A 20,709-nucleotide genomic window follows, 5' to 3' on the forward strand; every position below is an offset into this window, starting at 1 on the left:
TTGAAAATATTTCAAAGTTGACATTCAAGCTTCCAAAGGCTTCCATTCCATCTTCTTCCAAAAATCTTTCTAAAATTATTCCAAAGCCTTCCACTCCACTTTTTTCAAAATCTCTTCTACCACCTCATACATCTAAACCTCAAGCTAATTCATCCATGATTCCTCCATCATTCCAATACCCTTCAAGGTGTGTGTCAATGTTGATCTTGTACAATATTTCAACTACCCTCATGAAATCCTCTAAAGCTTACACTAACTTTCTATACATGAACTATTATCCTCCATATACTCTTCCTACTAATATTTTTATTTCATCACCCTATCAACATCTTTTATTCCATCTATCCCTTCTTCTCTCTTTGATCTTGACAATGTTGAGCTATCTTTGCATATTGGCTATCTTATCCATCAGATTTTCTACTGTGCTCTCCCTTTCACTCATAGACTCTATCTTGAGCTTTATTTGTATTGCTCTATCCCATTGCTATACTATCTAGTTGACCCCTTGGTCTCGATCATAATAAATGAAACATGGTTCTCATAGGTCTCTTGACATGGCTACTCTTTTGGACTACACACTTCATGCTATCTCCCTTGTTGGCTTCATTTCTTATCCTACATGCTATCTTTCTCATTACTTCCATTACTTATCCAAAATATGCTTCATATGACTATTTCACCTCTTTCCCTAGCTTGGGTACTCTTGAGGAGTCAGTCCTTGAGGATCACTTTCACTTGCTTCATACTCTTTTTTCATCCATCTTTGCTTATCCACTGGCTCATTGCTCCATCATATCCTATACCTTGCTAGACATTGGGAGAAAATGATGTGATCTTGCTTGAGAACTAGTGATATCTAAAACCTTCTAAAAAATTCCAAAAAAAATCATATATGATCCTGAAAAAAATCCTAAAAATCAGAAAATGTCCTAAAAAAATGATCATCTTAGTGAAAACTTAGAAATAGGTGCTTTGATGTATCACCAAAAAAAAAGAAATTACAAAAATACAAAAAATTGAAAAAAGTCCTAAAAAAAAATCTGTCAAGTGGTGAAAACCTGAAAGCAGGTGCTACTTGAGACCCTTGCACCTCTGTCTATCAGTCTCAATCACCTATTTTGCTACACATTTCCTAGCTTGGAATTGCTTCTTGTCCTCGTCTTGGGGGCACAACTGCTTAGCCTATTGAGGTATTCTTGTGCATTAGGGTTTCTTGGACAACTCACAAAATAGTGTTTCTCAACACTTCCCCCACCTTGACATCAAGTGTTTTTCAACACTTTTCAGATAGTTTACCTACGATCTCCAATGTCGCAATATTTCTCACCATAAAAATCAAGTCTTGAAGAAATGGCCAAGTGACTTCCACACACACACTTTAACACTTAAACAACTAAGCTATGTTGATCTTTATCTACTTTGTGTGCTGTCTATGACAATTTATTTACTATATGTTCCATCCCTAATAGTCTTTCAAGGATGTCATTGACTAGAAGACTGGGGGCATGGGGCATGTTTTCTTGATTTCTGCTTGTGGGTATACTTTGTTTGTCTATAGTGTTGTAAGCATTCATGCTTGTCCTATTCAACACTTTGACTTATAAATGTATCATCCTTGACTATTTCGCAAGATCGCACTCAGGGTTTATCCTGGCACTCATGCCTTGATACAGGTGTAATCTTTTTAAATTAAACTTAGGGAATCTAATCGCGTAATTATCTTGACTTACATGTCTCTGATGCTTAGATTGGATTTCCACATACCTATCTGATATTGATCATATTCATATCCTCATAGTTATACTAGTGATGGTTGTATGATCTCATGATTTCCTTAATAAATGCTCAATGATGAAATTAAGAGTCTAAATGTTATGCACTCCTTGCTGGTAAACCACTTTTCATATTAGCTTGCATTTTAGGTTCATTTTCTAGCTTAGTCTTGCATTCTTGCATATGGGGAGAGCTCTCTCTTCATCTTTTCATAGACATATCGGCTAACTCCTTTCATATATTTTTTTACTTTCTTCTTGTTCATGTCTTTTCACCTTCTTAATCTTTCACTTCATCTCTTTTCTATCTTATCATCGCATTATATAAAGTTTTGACCTCTTAAATAATTTTGACATCCTAAATTCATTTTGGGGATCAAAATCAAAATGAGGTAAGAGGATGCAAAAACTAGCTAGACATGAGAAAATTAGAATAGAGCAATGTCCAAGATGACAGATAGATGATTAGAACCCAAGAATGACTATAAGAAAGTGATTAAATGCCCCAGTTTGACTTAGAGTTGACCATGAAGGACATAGTATAAAATTAGGTCAAATCTAGTAGAAAGATGATTTACATGTGAAAAGGTGACTAGAAGTAGATATGAAGCATAGAAATGATGAAGACATGAAGAAATGAAGATGCCCTAGCAATGATTCAAAGATTAGACCTCAAAAGGTCAACTAACTACTCAGAAGAAAGTAGAATTTTTAAAAGACAATTTTGACCATCAAGATGAACTTGAATTTGGATTTCGATCCTGAGGGGGCAGAAATACTCTATTGTTGATTGTTACAGCTATCTATTTCTTAGGAGCATTTGTTTGACCTTATCACTTGCTCTCGATCTATTCGCTTTGCTAGGTGTTACCAATTCTTTTTGGATCCTAACATCATCTTCCTAATGTTCAGTACTACCACTATCAGGCTATGCATTTAGGACTTGCTATCTTTTTCTACATTTCATTCTTCAAAATCAGATATCTATATCTATCACTGCCTACTTGGCTTTCTATTTTCTTTGACATAATGTGTTCTTAGATCGATCACGCATTAGTCAAAAAGGGGCAAATGTAATCACCTAAAAATGGTCATCTATACTATTAGCCCCCTTTTCAACATTTTGGCTAAATTAATTTAATCACTTACCTAAGCCAAATTGCTAATAATCAATTTATTTGATTATAACCTATAGTTTGACTATGTTATCCTAAGTTCATTATTTGATTAAAAGAATATGTCCCCTTTTAATTAAATAAAACACACCATTCTTCTAACTGACTTAAAGTGTACACATAAAGTCCTTTTTCTATTTTACAATTAAAAGAAAAGGCTTTGTGACTTTTGTCTTATATGACAAGTCAACTTATATTCTATTGGTTGACTTGTGTGTGCACATGGATCACTCCTCTTTTCAAATTCCACCATTGATCATCCACCATCTTCATCTTGATCTCTACCGTCCGTACGACTTTAAAAGGGAGAGAGCTTTCCCCCTCACAGGATCCATCCATCATTTGAATATTGTTATGCTGCAGCTTTTCTAACAGGTTTCTTTGGAGCTTTGTGGAGAACTTCTCTTTCTTTCCTACATTCTCTCATCCATGGCATTCTAGCTTAGCTTAGCTTTCATTTTTACATGTAGCTTAAATCATATAGTCTAATAGTTGGATTGCAACACTCTCATACACGTTTTAGCATAGCTGCATTCTACATTCTCATTCTAGCTTAATCTTCATTTGTATTGCATTCTTGAGGAACTCCTTGGGACATTTGCATTCTTGCATCTTGTCTTTGGAACCTCCCATTGCATGATTTACTAGCAAGAAGTATATTTCTAAGGCTTGGCTGAGAGCCTTCATGCTTGAATACTAACTTCTTGCACTCCGTGGATAGGGAGCTCTAAGATGGCATCCAAGCATTCCAACTCATGGAATTGTTATGATATAAGGGTTTAGAGTGGGACACTTTTGAGTGTACAATATGGTTTCTAAACTTTCTTTTATCTTGCAAGTAGCAACTGTCTTGGAGGGACAAAGTGTGGAGGGTGAGCCAGCACGCATTGAAAAAGGAAAGGTAATTAGTTTCTTTCTATTTGATTAAATATCAATGCATTCTTGTAACATGTTTGTGGTAATTCCATTTAATTACATTCTTTATTGTATATAGGGTGTGGCTACTAGCAATGAGCATGTACAGATTCCGCATCATAGAACATTAGGGATTTCCATTCACATTGAGAGCCCCATTGTATGTATAAGTATCATTTATTTTTTATTATCCTTATCTTCATAAATAAATTTGAAACTTATTTTCATGATATTAACAACTACTATTTTGTATCTCATAGGAGACTCCTAGTGCACATGAGGTCCGACGAGAGAGTTATGTAGATTTGATGATGCGGGCACTCTCTCCTAAGGAGGAGCCTACAATAGTAAGTTGTACTTTGAATTTATGATTAAATATGTTATAAATTTAGCAAGCTATGAATTATAATGTTATAGTTTAAATTATAGATTCATTTGACAAATGTATTTGAACATATACAGCCCACAATCAAAGAGGTAGAAGCATTGTCGAGGGCATATGAGAGGACTCCTGACTGGCACAGGAGGTCAATGAGAGAGGTATTTATTATGAAATTTTGATAGTATAAATCTTCATTACAAAAAAGATCATTATGCATTTGAGTAATTCAATATTAGATACAAAGAATCATATAATTTTAGTAGTTTAACTTTGGGTTTTCTGTTATTGTTTATGTAGGAGGCATTCGATCCACCTAGTGCAACGAAGAGGCTACATTTTGATCATCCACCAACACCCTAGGATAGCATAGTTGTTGTAGGATGCATCATGAGACATTTTGATATGGCATATGCTACATTGTATATAGAAACATTGATATTATACACATTCTGATGACATGATCAGCCACATTTTGTATATGGATCTATGTATTTTGATATATATTTGATTACTTTGTCTATGGATATGCTAGTCTATTTTGATATGTTCATTATTAATAAATGGTATATTACAGTTCAAGTTTTTATTATTAATTCATATTATATGAGTAGTGGTTTGTACAGATTTATTACTGATAAGAATGTATGGTCTATTTAACACTTATTGCATTCTGGCAATGTTGATATAGATGAAAAAACTTCTTTAAAATCACCATCCTTGCACTACTCTAACTCAAAACCTATTTAACCATAAAATTTTCAAGATCAAAATCAGTCAATTCACTAGCCCATTTAAAAATTAATATCATATGAATTCAATATTTATTCTTAATGTCCCTAGCACTGGAAAAGTCTTATTCTGAGTGGTTGAGCTAACCAAATGCTTTTAACATATATTTTGTCTTTTAAACATAAACTGTAATAACATAGAAAAGATTTATTACTTATACAGATAATAATATGAATAGAAGACATATAAGTACCTTGAAAGATTGACCCAAAAATGCACTTAGAGCACCTTGGAGACTCCTTGGTACGGGGTGGCCGCAGATGATGGATGGTCCCCGTGGCTAGGACAAGGGTGTGACTAGGGTTCACCCACCCACCTAGAGCTAATGGCACTGATGATGCAATGCCAAGATCAGTAGTTTCAAATTTACGTTGTGGTGCACCTATGAACTGAGGCACACTATGAGTTTTGGCATCGAGCGAGATCATTGTGCCGAATCCAAATAGAATGCGATCTCTCAAAAATGAGATAGGTTATTGTAGCCCTCAACATCACCATCCTATAGCATTTAATAGTTCATCAATAGCCCTCACGAGCTCTGAGTTATGACCCTCAGAAGATCGACCTCAAAACACACTTAGAGAACCTTGGGGACTCCTCAATACAGGGTGGTTACGAACGATGGATAGTCTTCGTGGCCAAAACAATGGTGTCACTAGGGTTCACCCACCCACCCAGAGCTAATGGTGCTAACAATTCGATGTCAAGATCATCGGTTTCAAATTTATGTTGTGGTGCACCTATGAATTGAGGCACACTGCGAGTTTTGACATTGAGCGAGATTGTTGTATCAAATCCAAATGGAATGTGATCTCTCAAAAATGAGATAGGTTATTTTAGGCCTCAATATCACCGTCCTGTAGCATTTGAAAGTTCATTGATAGCCCTCACGAGCTCCAAGTTATGACCCTCAGAAGATCGACCTCAAAACACACTTAGAGAACCTTGGGGACTCCTCGATATGGGGTGGCCACGGACAATGGATGGTCTCCATGGCTGAAATAAGGGTGTCACTAGGGTTCACCCACCCACTCAGAACTAATGGCACTGACGATTCGATGCTAGTATCAACAGTTTCAAATTTACGTTGTGGTGCACCTATGAACTGAGGCACACTGCAAGTTTTGGCATCGAGCGAGATCGTTGTGCCAAATCCAAACGAAATGTGATCTCTTGAAAATAAGATAGGTTATTTTAGGCCTCAACACCATTGTCTTGTAGCATTCAATAGTTCATTGATAGCCCTCACAAGCTTCGAGTTATGACCCTCAGAAGATCAACCTCAAAACGCACTTAGAAAACATTGGGGACTCCTCGGTATGGGGTGGCCGCGGACGATGGATGGTCTCCATGGCCAGAAAAAGGGTGTCACTAGGGTTCACCCACCCACCCAAAGCTAATGGCACTGATGATTCGATGCCAAGATCAACGGTTTCAAAGTTACACTGTGGTGCACCTATGAATTGAGGCATACTACGAGTTTTGCCATCGAGCGAGATTGTTGTGCCAAATCCAAACGAAATGTGATCTCTCAAAAATGAGATAGGTTATTTTAGGCTTCAACTTCACCATATTGTAGCATTCAATAGTTCATTGATAGCCCTCACAAGCTCCGAGTTATGACCCTTGAAAGATCGACCTCAAAATGCACTTAGAGAACCTTGGGGACTCCTCAGTACGGGGTCACGGCAGACGATGGATAGTCTCTATGGCTAGAAAAAGGGTGTCACTAAGGTTCACCCACCCACTCGGAGCTAATGGCATTGACGATTCGATGCCAAAATCAGCAATTTCAAAGTTGCATTGTGGTGCACCTATGAACTGAGGCACATTGCGAGTTTTGGCATCGAGTGAGATCGTTGTGCCGAATCCAAATGGAATGTGATCTCTCAAAAATGAGATAGGTTATTTTAGACCTCAACATCACCGTCTTGTAGCATTCAACAGTTCATTGATAGACCTCATGAGCTCTAAGTTATGACCCTCGAAAGATCAACCTCAAAATGCACTTAGAGCACCTTGGAGACTCCTTGGTACAAGGTGGTTGCAGATGATGGATGGTCTTCGTGGCTAGAACAAGGGTGTAACTAGGGTTCACCCACCCACTTGGAGCTAATGGCGGTGATGATTCGATGCCAAGATCAGCAGTTTCAAAGTTATGTTGTGGTGCACCTATGAACTGAGGCACACTGCGAGTTTTGGCATCGAGCGAGATCGCTATGCCGAATCCAAAAAAAATGTGATCTCTCAAAAATGAGATAGATTATTTTAGGCCTCAACATCACCATCTTGTAACATTTGACAATTCATCAATAGCCCTCATGAGCTCCAAGTTATGACCCTCAAAAGATCGACCTCAAAATGCACTTAGAGAACCTTTGGGACTCCTCAGTACGAGGTGGCCATGGATGATGGATGGTCTCCGTGGCCAAAGAACCCAAGATGTCATGCATCAAGTTTGCATTATTGCATAATGATCCTTATTTCCTCACTTAGCTTTAAATTTCATTTCATGTTGTTTAGTATTAGTTTTGTTGGATGGAAGAATTATGGATGCACTTTCTCAATTCGAACATAAACTAGATTATTAGCCTCTTGTTGATGGTAGGCATTCCTTTTCTGGTGAGTTAGTGAAAGTACTCAACTCAATAGTTTTAATAATCATAATGTCAGCTTTATGTCAAATAAGGAAAAAGCCAAACTTGTAATAAAATATTCGCAAGCAATTATCTTTGATATAGTTATAAATGCTCTTAAAATTGTCCTTATAGCCTTGTATCACATGCAAATATGATTATGAAGAAAATAACATAAGAAGTAAATATACCTAGTCGAGTGTTCCAATAGGGTCCTCTCTCTAGTTTAGGGTCTCCAATAGGGCTTCATGATCAACATTAGCAATAGTAAAAAGTTCTTTTACTTTCGGTCTTCCTTAATGCTTCAATAATTTTACATTTTTCACTATAATAAGATGCCAATATATGAGAATTACTTTGTGCTTCTAATAGTCTTCGAATCCAGGAATTCTATTCCTTCTAAGCATGTATGTTTGTAGCCATGTTCCAGCAACAACCACTGAACTAGTAGGATATGTGAATCCATCATCATTTGTGATCAGTCGTGCAAATTTTTTTCCCTCTTACACAACATGCTAACCAATAATTCGATTTCTCATCATTCCCCTATGGTGCAACCAATGCAAAGACATGTCTTGGCTAAAGTAGATCTGATAGATGCTTATGCTCAAGTGAACTTTCCATGTCATCATTTCTAATAGAGGGTATGATAGACAATGGAGTAATATAATGTGGAGCCCATGTGTCCACCCACTCACTTGACTCACAGTGATCCCAATCACACTAAAAACAACTAGGACAAAAACAAGCTAGCTATCATATCCAAATGGTCCATGTACTAGAATCAGAGCTTTTGAATGAATGCATTTTTGATGAATCTCTCACTATAGCACAATCTAATCTATCAGCTATGGACCCTTCCTCAATCAACCAAAAGAACTTGCGTACCACTGAATCAATAGTCCCCCCTGTGATAATGCTAAACTACACCAATCAACAATGCTACGAGCATAAAGAAGCTTTGTTGTTGAAATCTTCAGTTGCTCCTTAACTAGAGCTATCTTCACACATGCCCCTGCTCCATCATGTTCCCCTTTTCCATGGTCGAACTCAAAAAAACTCCAAATATGAGGCACCCCTCTCTCTACGTGCATCCAACAAAACCAATAAAACATGTGAGCATTCTTGAATTGACCTGTACAGTTATCTGATCAAATGATATGTCTATCCATAGAAATTGCATGCTCATGTAAGAAATCAAAATAATTCTCGAAACAATGTTGCACAAACTCATGAGAGTGAGATCTATCATCACTCATACAAAAATGATACTCTCTAAAATAATCTTTTGATTATCTTCCGCACTATCAGGGGCATGTCTATATGTTATGTAAACAAAAATAGAAATCTGAATGGAGTTGTAATATTGAGATTGTGTCTCATTTTGAGGTTGCAATGTGTAGTTCTCAGCAAAATCAATAACTGATATAATAGTGCCAATGGGAAAAGTCTCCTTACACATTCTAAATTGTTGATCCAACCACTGAGACCTATGACTATGTCTTGCATACTTGTAAAAAGATTTGCCTTAAAATCTAAAATAAAATTAGCCACACTGATATCTTATCCAACCAATTCACATCTAGAGCTCTCACCCCCACTCTTCAATGTGTATTTCACCATTTCATATACCCTTTTTTCACTATTGTCTGTCAAAGATCTTGTTTGCACCCTTGATGGAAACATGTGTCAAATTTGGATAAGCCACCACATTTTGAACACTTCTCATTTAAGCAAGCATTTCTATAAAAGGAACAACGATCAACTCTACGACATAAAAGTTGATCTATCAAGTCTCTTGATGATTTTGGAAGCCCACTAGCCCCACAATCCTCCAACATTTCTTTACTATGCAAAGTAGAATGAATGGAGCATAATAGTTCATGGTGCATAGAAAACTCAACATGATATTTGCAACAAAATGTATTTCAATTTTTGAGTGGCACATAATAAAAATGGCTTCAAAGATTCAAAAGCCCTTTGTGATATATGAAGACTTGGATGACTCTCTCTAAATTGTTTGAACAACATAGTTTGACTTACCTCCAAATAATGTTTAGGATGTGGTGTACAGTCTCTGATGCCAATTATCAACTTGAACATTTCTTTAGCATTGGGTGATACTCGTGAGTTAGGGTGCCAAAATTATGTAATTTATTCCTTCACATCATTAGATAGCTTCTTATCAAAACATGGAAGTCTCCCACCAAATGCTTATGTTTCATTTTGAAGAGGATCATCAATTTTCTCTCGTCAACTAAGTGCTCTTCTCAAAGTAGTATGATTTAGATTCAAATAAATACAAGTTTGTCTCATATATCTACTCTTTCTCAAATGATGACTTACCAAAGAGGTTGTAATAACCCTTCGAGCATCTTTGTTATCCTTCTCCCTCCTATTTTTTCCAATGCTATTAAGAGTACTAAAAAGATTCTTCACAATAATGGCATTTCTTTCCAACTTTTTATTAACACGAATCTTCAATTTGGAAAGCACAAATCTCATCTTTTGCATCTTTAATAAGTGCATGAAAAGCTGACATTTCTCTACCACTGTCTTGTTGCTGAAAAACATTTGATATAGACTTGAAGCACATAACCAAATGGTTCTTTCTGATTTTTTTCCTTCCAAACTAGTAATAATCATTTCATCAATTTCAATAATCCATTTTGGTGTTTTAGAACATTCATGTCATTTATAATTAGGATATATGTAACGATCTTGTGCATTAGGTTCCTATGCATTGTCATGTTCGACATGGTCAATTATACAATTTGGATTATGACTTGGTAGCATTTTATCTTCAAAATTTTCATTGTCTAAATTTTCAATTTTAGCATTATCATTTTCAATAGGTACATTTTCATTCCCCAACTATACATATTCATTATCTAACTCTATGATTCCACCTTCGACTAATTCATTGTCAACTTGACTGATATTTACCATACCTTGTCTTTTTCTTCGATGTTCCATTTTGTCTCTTTCCCTATATTCTGTAATGTCTTCATTGGATATCTTGCTTTTGCGTTTATCCTTATGACGACTGTTGCTCCCCATTCAGATGCCAAATTTGAACACCTAAGGTTATATTTTTGAATTTTTTCGATTGGTTGGGCTCCAAAATGCACTTTTTTGCAAAACTCGTGAAAAAAGAACTGAAAAGGTGATATTGTCAGCTCTGTAGGGATAGGGATATGTTGAAAATTAGTGCCAGAAAAAATCGGATACACAATTTTCTCTAATGACATTTGGAGGGAAAACAACCTTTGCTATAATAGTATTAATATTATAATAATTATTGTAGGGAAACCAACTTTGGTTTATTAGTATTAATATATAGTATCAATATTACTATTATACCTATAATAGTATTATTATTATTACTATAGATATAATAGTATTAATATTTAGTGTTTCTATTATTATTATTATTATGCTACAATAGTATTAATATATATATATATATATAATACTATGCCATAATAGTATTAATATATATATATTATTATTATAGCTATAATAGTATTATTATTATTATTATTATTATTATGCTACAATAGTATTAATAGTATATAAATATCATATTAATAGTATATATATAGCATGCTACATATGTCGTCAATTAATGGGTCAAAGGAGGTCATACGTCACTCTATGACCCCCTTTAACCAATATGAACAATTCTGATATGTTCCTAGGGGTCCTAAGACCCTTAGAGACATATGTCATCATTTAATGGGTCAGAGGGGCTCATAGGTTTACCAATATGAACAATTCTAATATGTCCCTAGGGGTCTTAGGACCACTAGGGACTTATGATATCATTTAATGGGGCAAAGGGGGTCATAGGTCACCCTATGACCCCCTTTGACCCATATTAACCATTCTAACATGTTCCTAGGGGTCCTAGGACCCATAGGGACATATGTCATCATTAAATGGGTCAAAAGAGGGTCATAGGTAACCTTATGACCCCCTTTGACATATATGAACAATTCTAATATGTACCTAAGGGTCTTAGCACCCCTAGGGACATATGTCATCATTTAATGGGTCAAAGGAGGTCATAGGTCAACCTATGACCCCCTTTGACCCATATTAACAATTCTAATATGTCCCTACGGGTCTTAGGACCCCTAGGGACATATATCATCATTTAATGGGTCAAAGAGGGTCATAGGTCCACCTATGACACCCTTTGACCCAAATGAACAATTCTAATACATATGTCATCATTTAATGAGTGAAAGGGGGTCATAGGGGATCATAGGTCAACCTATGACCCCCTTTGACCCACATGAACAATTCTAATACATATCTCAACATTTAATGAGTCAAAGGGGGTCATAGGTCACCCTATGACCTCCTTTAACCCATATGAACAATTCTAATAAATTCTTACAGGTCCTAAAACAACTAGGGACATATGTCATCATTTAATAGGTCAAAGGGGGTCATAGGTCAACCTATGAGCCCCTTTGACTCATATGAACAATTCCAATACATCTCTAGGGATTCTAGGACCCCTAGGGACATATGTCATCAATTAATGGGTCAAAGGGGGTCATAGGTCACCCTATGACCCCCTTTGACCCATATGAACAATTCTAATATGTCCTTAGGGGTCCTAGGACACCTAAGGACATATGTCATCATTTAATAAGTCAAAAGGGGTCATAGGACAACCTATGACCACTTTTGACCCATATTAACAATTTTAATATGTCCCTAGCAGTCCTAAGACCCCTAGGGACATATATCATCATTTAATAAGTCAAATGGGATCATAGGTCAATCTATAACCCCCTTTGACCCATATGAACAATTCTAATACATATGTCATCATTTATTGAGTCAAAGAAAGTCATAGATCAACCTATGACCCCCTTTGACCCATATGACCAATTCTAATATGTCCCTAGGTGTCCTATGACCCCTAGGGACATATGTCGTCATTTAATGGGTCAAAGGGGGTCATAGGTCATCCTATGACCCCCTTTGACCCATAAGAACAATCAACCTATGACCCCATTTGACCCATATGAACAATTCTAATACATATGTCATCACATACTGAATCAAAGGGGGCCATAGATCAGCCTATGACCCCCTTTGATCCATATGAACAATTCTAATACGTCCCTAAGTGTCCTATGACCCCTAAAGACATATGTCATCATTTAATGGGTCAAAGGGGGTCATAGGTCACCTTATGACCCCCTTTGACCTATATGAACAATTCTAATATATCCCTAGGGGTTCTAAGACCCCTAAGGACATATGTCATCATTTAATGGGTCAAACGGGGTCATAGGTCACCCTATGACCTTCTTTGACACATATTAACCATTATAATATGTCCCTAGGGGTCCTAGGACCCTTAGGGACATATGTTGTCATTTAATGGGTCGTGGGGGTTCATAGGTCACCCTATGACCCCCTTTGACCCATATGAACAATTCTAATATGTCCCTAGGGGTCCTAGGACCCCTAGGGACATATGTCGTCATTTAATGAGTGAAAGGGGGTCATAAGTCACCCTATCACCCCTTTTGACTCATATAAACAATTATAATATGACCCCCTTTGACCCATATGAACAATTCTAATATGTCCCTAGGGGTCTTAGGACCCGTAGAGACATACGTCGTCATTTAATGGGTCAAAAACTATTATAATATTTTCTTAGGGGTCATAGGAACCCTAGAGACATATGTCATCATTTAATAGGTCATGGGGGTCATAGGTCACCCTACGACCCCCTTTGACCCATATGAACAATTATAATATGTCCCTAGGGGTCTTAGGACCCATAGGGACATATGTCATCATTTAATAAGTCAAAGGGGGTCATAGGTCACCTTATGACTTCCTTTGACCTATATTAACCATTCTAATATGTTTAATGGATCAAAAAAGGTCATAGGTAACCCTCTGACCCACTTTGACCTATATAAATAATTCTAATATGTCCTTAAGGGTCCTAGGACTCCTAGAAACATATGTCAACATTTAGTGGGTGAAAAGGGGTCATAGGTCAATCTATGACCCCCTTTGACCCATACTAACAATTCTAATATGTCCCTAGGGGTTATATCATCATTTAATGGGTCAAATGGGGTCATAGGTCAACCTATGACCTCCTTTGACCTATATGGACAATTCTAATACATATGTCATCATTTAATGAGTTAAAGGGGGTCATAGGTCAACCTATGACCTACTTTGACCCAAATGAACAATTCTAATATGTCGTTAGAGGTCCTAGGACCCCTAAAAAAATATGTCATCATTTAATGAGTCAAAAGAGTTCATAAGTCACCCTATAACCCCCTTTGATCTATATTAACCATTCTAATATGTCCTTATGGGTCTTAGGACCCTTAGGGACATATGTCATCATTAAATGGGTCAATGGAGGTCATAGGTAATCCTATGACCCCTTTTGACCCATATGAACAATTCTAATATGTCCCTAGGGGTCTTAGGACCCTTAGAGACATATGTCATCATTTAATAAGTCAAAGGGTGTCATAGGTCAACCTATGACCCCTTTTGACCTATATTAATAATTGTAATATGTTCTTAGGGGTCCTAGGACCCTTACAGACATATATCATCATTTAATGGGTCAAAGGGGGTCATAGTTCAACCTATGACCCCCTTTGACCCATATGAACTATTCTAATACATATGTCGTCATTTACTGAGTCAAAGGGGGTCATAGGTCACCCTATGACCCCCTTTGACCCATATGAACAATTCTAATATGTCCTTATGAATCCTAAGACTCGTAGGGACATATGTTGTCATTTAATGGGTCAAAAGGGGTCATAGGTCACCCTATGACCCCCTTTGACCCATAATAACTATTCTAATATGTCCCTAGAGGTCTTGGGATCGTTAGGGACATATGTCATCATTTAATGGGTCAAAGGGGGTCATAGGTCAACCTATGACCCCCTTTGACTCATATATATTAATAATATACATATATATTAATAACATACATATTAATATAATATAATACATATTATATATATATATATATATGTTATTATACATATATTATATTATTATACATATTAATATAATAATATATAAGACATTATATTTAATGAAAATATTACGTTATTATATTTATAGATTATAATAAAAATAATATAATATATTATTATATATGAATAGATTATATCTTATATATATATATATATATATATATATATATATATATATATATATATATATATCATAAGCTATAACTCTTAAATCCGATTTTCCTTCCAAAATGGGTTGGGATTTTAAAATTTTCAAAAAAATTCATCGAGCCATATCGAATATCCAATTAGGCTTGGTATTTACCACCTTACCCAGTCAACCCAAAAGATGTGTTTGAAGAGGGTTTTAGTGATACTCAGACTTCGGGTAGCCATCTGCCAATGTTATTTTGATCGAAATTGAATGAAAAAAAATAAAAAATGAATATCACTCTTGAGATTCCACCAATATAATTCTTGTCAAATTCTGAGTTCGATAAGTATTTATTAGTTAATTATCAATGACGATTATTGTAGTGTTGATTTACATACTGAATTAAAAATAGTTATAACTTTCAAACGGTATAGCATTTTTTAAATCTAAAAGTTGCGTCACATTCTATGCTTCGTCTAGCATTAGAAAAAAAAAAAAAAAAAATTGGTAAAATTTTCTATTAGTTAAGGTGGTCAGACACGGGACTTTTTTTTTTCGAAAATGTTTTGGTAGAAAATTCATATTTAATTATTTATTTGGAATAAAAATAACGAAAAATATGTGTCACATCCGAGCATGAGTCTACTTTTCATATCTATAATTATATTAAAAAAATATTATCATTTGATTTTGATTAAGGCCATTTAATAGGTCAAAGCGGGTCATAGGTCAACGTATGACCCCCTTTAACCCATATTAACAATTCTAATATGTCCCTAGGGGTCCTAGGATGCCTAGGGACATATATCATCATTTAATAGGTAAAAGGGGGTCATAGCTCAACCTATGGCCCATTTGACCCATATGAACAATTCTAATACATATGTCGTCATTTAATGAGTGAAAGGGGGTCATAGGTCAACCTATGACCCCCTTTAACCCATATGAACAATTCTAATACATATGTCATCATTTAATGAGTCAAATGGGATCATAGGTCACCTTAAGACCCCCATTGAACCATATGAACAATTCTAATATCTCTACGAGTCCTAGGACACCTAGGGACATATGTCATCATTTAATAGGTCAAAAGGGGTCATACGTCAACCTGTGACCCCCTTTGACCCATATGAATAATTCTAATAAGTCCCTAGGGGTCCTAAGGCCCCTAGCAACATATGTCAACATTTAATAAGTCACCCTATGATCCCCTTTGACCCATATGAACCACTTTAATATGTCCCTAGGGGTCCTAAGACCCCTAGAGACATATGTCATCATTTAATAGGTCAAAAGGGGCCATAGGACAATCTATGACCCCATTTGACCCATATTAACAATTCTAATATGTCCCGGACCCCTAGGGACATATATCATCATTTAATGGGTCAAAAGAGACCCATATGAACAATTCTAATACATATGTCATCATTTACTGAGTCAAAGGGGGTCATAGGTCACCCTATGACCCCCTTGGACCCATATGAACAATTCTAATATGTTCCTAGGGGTCTTAGGACCCCTAGGGACATATGTCATCATTTAATAGGTCAAAGAGGATCATAGGTCACCCTATGACACCCTTTGACCCATATGAACAATTCTAATATGTCCCTATGGCTCTTAGGAACCCTAGGCACATATGTCATCATTTAATGGGTCAAAGGGGGTCATAGGTCACCCTATGTCCCTCTTTGACTCATATTAACCATTATAATATTTTTCTATGGGTCCTAGGACCCCTAGGAACATATGTCATCATTTAATGGGTCGTGGGGGGTCATAGGTCACCCTATAACCCCCTTTGACCCATATGAACAATTCTAATACGTCCCTAAGGATTTTAGGACCCCTAGAGATGTATGTCATCATTTAATGAGTGAAAATGGGTCATAGGTCACCCTATGACCCCCTTTGACCCATATGAACAATTATAATATGTCCCTAGGGGTCCTAAGACCCCTAGGGACATATGTCATCATTTAATGTCTCAAAGGGGGTCATAGGTCACCATATGACCCTCTTTGACCCATATTAACTATTATAATGTGTCCCTAGGGTTTCTAGGAATCCTAGGGACATATGTTGTTATTTAATGGGTCATGGGGTGTCATAGGTCACCTTATGACCCCCTTTGATCCATATGAACAAATCTAATACATCCCTATATGGACACATGTCATCATTTAATGGGTTAAAGGGGGTCATAGGTCACCTTATGACCCCCTTTCACCCATATTAACCATTCTAATATGTCCCTAGGGGTCATAGGACCTCTAGGGGCATATGTCGTCATTTAATAAGTCAAAAGAGGTTATAAGTAACCCTATGACCCCTTTGACCCATATGAACAATTCTAATATTTTCATAGGGGTTGTAAGACCCCTAGGGACTTATTTCGTCATTTAATGGGTGAAAGGGAGTCATAGGTCACCCTATGACTCCCTTTGACCCATATGAACAATTCTAATATATTCTGAGGGGTCATATGACCCCTTGGGACATATTTCATCATTTAATGGGTCGAAGGGGGTCATAGGGTGACCTATGACCCTCTTTGACCCATATTAACCATTATAATATGTCTCTTGGGGTCCTAAGAACCCTAGTGACATATGTCATCATTTAATGGGTTGTGGGGGGTCATAGGTCACCCTATGACCCCTTTTGATCCATATGAACAATTCTAATACATCTCTAGGGGTCTTAGGACCGGTAGGGACATATGTCATCACGTAATGGGTTAGAGGGGGTCATAGTCACCCTATGACCCCCTTTGACCCATATTAACCATTCTAATATGTCCCTAGGGGTCCTAGGACCCCTAGGGACATATGTCGTCATTTAATGAGTCAAAAGAGGTCATAGGTAACCCTATGACCCCCTTTGACCCATATGAACAATTCTAATATGTCCCTAGGTGTCCTAGGACCCCAAGGGACATATGTCACCATTTAGTAGATGAAAGGGGGTCATAGGTCAACCTATGACCCCGTCTGACCCATACTTACAATTCTAATATGTCTCTAGGGGTTATATCATCATTTAATGGGTCAAAGGGAGTCATAGGTCAACTTGTGATCCTCTTTGACCCATATAAATAATTTTAATACATATGTCATCATTTAATGAGTCAAAGGGGTTCATAGGTCAACCTATGACCCCCTTTGACCCATATGAACAATTCTAATATGTCCTTAGGGGTCCTAAGACCCCTAGGGACATATGTATTCATTTAATCAGTCAAAGGGGTTCATAGGTCACCCTATGACCCCCTTTGACCCATATTAACCATTCTAATATGTCCCAAGGGGTCCTAGGACCCCTAGGGACATATGTCATTATTTAATGGGTCCAAAGGGCTCATAGGTAACCCTATGACCCCCTTTTACCTATATGATCAATTCTAATATCTCCCTAGGACCCTTAGGGACATATGTCATCATTTAATTTGTCAAAACAATTCTAATATGTTCCTAGGGGTCCTAGGACCCTAGGGGCATATATCATCATTTAATGGGTCAAAGCCTTTGATCCATATGAACAATTCTAATACATATGTCATCATTTACTGAGTCAAAGGTTGTTTGTCCCATATGAACAATTCTAATACATCCCTTGGGGTCCTAAGATCCCTAGGGACATATGTGATCATTTAATGGGTCAAAGGGGTTCATAGGTCACCCTATGACCCCCTTTGACCCATATTAACCATTCTAATATGTCCCTAGGGGTCTGACATTTGTCATCATTTAATGGGTCAAATGTGGTCATAGGTCAACCTATGACCTCTTTTGACCCATAAGAATGATTCTAATATATCTCTAGGGGTCCTAGGACCCCTAGGGACATATGTCGTCACTTAATGGGTCAAAGGGTGTCATAGGTCAACCTATGACCCCCCTTGACTCATATATATTAATAATATACATATATATTAATAACATACACATTAATATAATAATATATATTAATAACATATATATATTACGCTATTATATTTAATAAAAATATTATGTTATTATATATATTAATAACATACATATTAATATAACTTTGTTGCTAGAATTAACTTTAGCATTTTGGAAATAAGAGATAGGCGTGGCCATACAAATGACAAGTGGAGTAATTACGAGTTAAAAAAATTGTCTTTTTGCAATCATGGAAACTAGGGGCAAGCTTCGAATCACTTCCCAAATGGAAGTACGATAGATATTATGGATTGGGATGTTAGAAATTGATGAAGAGAGAAAATTAGGTTTTTTAATACCCACAAATCACATAATAAGATGTTATGGGATTCTGGTGCACATCATACACAGGTCTATAATTTTGATCCCTATTCCCCCAAAGGATTAAAGCAACAGAGTAGCCACAGAGAATTTGAAACTGATAAAGTTCTTATGCGTATTTCTGAGGAAGAGAGGTAGGATAGTAGAGGAATTGAAATGGGAGGTGATCTAAATCGTTTGGAACCAATGAGATTCGAGAACTTTAAGGACAGAATGGCCACCTGTTATCTTTTGAAAGAAGGGGGTTTTTTGCCCTATATATTGTCCATGGCTGGGCATGATGAAAATTGCGCATTACAATTTTTGAATAATTGGGATGATAGGAAGGTTACAATCAACGACATTAGTTTTCAAGTCATGGAGGAGGTAATTGCCATGGCAATAGGGCTCACAATGAAGGGAAAAAAATGGAAGAAAGTCACTAAAGTCTTGGATGAGACTAGCATGAAAAACATCTTTGTGGAGAATGAGCAGCCGATTCGCTACAGAGGAGGGTTTAAAAGGGATAAGCTACTTGAGCCCTGGGATAATGTGTGTTTGGTCCTGATGAAGTATCTCACCCTAGAAGGCAGGTTTGGAGTGTGCTATTACTATCATTTTCCTTTGTTGAATCACTTTAGAAATAGGGATTTCATTTCCATTCCATTTTTCCTTCTGCATTTTCTTGTGGATATGATTAAGGATATTAAGGGAAAAAAGAGTATAGGCTTAAACTTCACCATTATTCATCAGGGGTTAATTTTCTGTCTATATTAGTTCCACTTAGCTTTATGTCCCCCCAAAGAGGTTGTTGTGAAAAACCCCCGCCATAGTAGGATTTCCCCCCCGAGCTCCAATACGAGGATGAAAATCCATACTCCTAGGCCATCTCCTAGTAAGGATACTAAGAAAAAGAAAAAACTTGACATAGCCCTAGAACAAAAGGGAAACAAGAATATTAAAGTTGATAAGGTGGTTGAGGTTGTTGGAGAGGATTTTGGTGAAGATATTAAGGGAAAAGAAAGAAGAAGGTCTGGTAGGTTAGCTTAGTCCTAGGCTAGGGGTAAGCAGAAGTCAATCAGATACCCTATTGAGGAAGTTGAAGAAGATAGCTCAGACAATAACAGTGACAAAAGGGAGGAGGGAAGTATTTCCAACTCTAAAAAGGATGATGGTAATGAGGAGGGGGAAAAAAGTTTCAATTCTGGGAACATTTTGATGGATGAAACTCAAACTCAAGTGTCAGACAACAAAGAAAGGAATACTGAGACAACCCATATTTCAACTAGCTTCTCACTTAAACCCTTTACTTTTTTTGATGATATGAGCAAAAAGGATAATTCCCCAATTACCATTTATTCCCCTGTTAAGGAAAATTTGAAGATTTCTTCTAACCCATGGGTTCTGCAAGATAAACCACAGGGACAAAAAATGAAGGAGGTTGCTGCTAAGAAGGTCGAGGAGCATAAAGAGGAGGCTGTGACAGTGGAGGAGCATTACATGCACCTGGAGGAAATGGTCAAGGCTTTGGAGGAGGGGTTTTTCACCTTCTCCAAGTTTGGACTTAAAGTT

The sequence above is a fragment of the Cupressus sempervirens genome, chromosome 8 (assembly GCF_028749045.1).
Source record: "Cupressus sempervirens isolate cs-2001-9-10 chromosome 8, ASM2874904v1, whole genome shotgun sequence".
Lineage (NCBI taxonomy): Eukaryota > Viridiplantae > Streptophyta > Pinopsida > Cupressales > Cupressaceae > Cupressus > Cupressus sempervirens.